Source organism: Prionailurus viverrinus, chromosome B1, assembly GCF_022837055.1.
Source record: "Prionailurus viverrinus isolate Anna chromosome B1, UM_Priviv_1.0, whole genome shotgun sequence".
Taxonomy (NCBI): Eukaryota; Metazoa; Chordata; class Mammalia; order Carnivora; family Felidae; genus Prionailurus; species Prionailurus viverrinus.
In genome coordinates, this window is record NC_062564.1 from 31935282 (window position 1) to 31936957 (window position 1676).

Here is a 1676-nt window from a genome sequence, read left to right on the forward strand (position 1 = left end):
GGGTGTCATATCTTTCTCTCTGCATCCTCCACCCTTGGCGTAATGCTGAGCACCTGCACTTATTGAATTAAATTTTTATTTATACATTAGGCCCTTGGGGCGCCCGGGTGGCTCCGTCGGTTAAGTGTCCGACTCTTGGTCTCAGCTCAGGTCTCGATCTAGGGGTTGTCGGTTCGAGCCCCGTGTTGGGCTCGGCGCTGGGCATGGTGCCTACTTAAAAATAAATAAGCAGACAAACACATAAATACATAAAGTGCTTGAGGCCGAGTGGTTGAGTGGCTTGCTTACGGGCATACGTCTTGCGGTGAAACTGTATTGAAAAGCCAGTGTCCGTTGGCTGAGGCTGCACTCTTGTTAGCCACAGTGAGGGCAAGGGATGTGCCTTATGCTTTCTCATGGTGCCTGGTACCATGGTTGGCTCACGGGCAAGCACAGGAAGAGCCTGAGAGGCAGCAACGCCACCTAGAAGGTGGGCCGGGGGAATGATTGATAAAGATGTTTGTGTGGAGGCCAGAAGTAGATAAATGTTCTCATCCAATTTTGGCTCTAGGGAAGCACCATGACCATTTGTACTCATTTATATCAAAGACATTTAAGAATGGGGATGTCACACAATAGCTTCCCCCCCCCCCCATCTATGCTCTGCAAGCTAGTGAACAAAACTTGGACTTTCAGTCATTCATTCAACAGATATTTATTGAGCAGTGTCCCAGATAATTCCTGGCTGGTTGGCCAAGGGCCAGTTGGCCTATCTTTGCATTTTAGTTGATACAGGTATAAACTGAGGACAGTAACACCTATTACATAAAGGTTGGCCTAAAGTTCAAAGGAGGGCCAACACACAAAAGCTTGGCATATGTTCATGTCATTAGCCCTCCCCACCAGGGCCAGTGATGACCGATTATTTCCTATACGTGGAGGAAAGAAAGTTCCCAGCAAACTAGGATTATGCTGTTTCAACAAAAATTCTCTATCAGTTAGAATTAGGTTAACCTGGGGGCGCCTGGGTGGCTCAGTCGGTTGAGCATCCGACTTCGGCGCAGGTCATGATCTCACCGTTTGTGGGCTTGGGCCCCGCGTCGGGCTCTGTGGTGACAGCTGGGAGCCTGGAGCCTGCTTTGGATTCTGTGTCTCCCTCTCTCTGCCCCTGCCCCACTCGTGCTCCGTCTCTCTCTCTCTCTCTCTCTCTCAAAAGTAAAAATAAACATAAAAAAATATTTAAAAACCAAAAAGAATTAGGTTGATCTGCATAATGTAGAAACAGTCCTCCCCACACATCCTCCCTTTCCCAGTTTAGTCTTAGATAAGATAAACTTACATTTCTTTTTCGTGTAAAAGACTAGAGTTAGGCATTCCAGGACTTCCATCAAAGACCCATGTCCCCTCCAGTTCCACCCCTAGGGTGGTCTCCTGGTCCACAGTGGCTGCTAATGCCCCCGCCATCACATCTCTGTTCCACTCAGCAAGATGGAAACGTGGGGAGAAGAAAAGAGCATTCTTGCCCTTTAAAAAAGCCTTTCCTAAGTCCCACACAGTATTTCTTTCATCTCTTCGGTGAGAAATGAGGCACAGGGCCAGACTTCTGCAAGAAAGGCTGGAGAATGAAGTCTTTTAGCTGGGCAGTAATTGTGCTCAGCCCAAACCTGGAATTCTAAAGGAAGAACATTCCAGGAAGA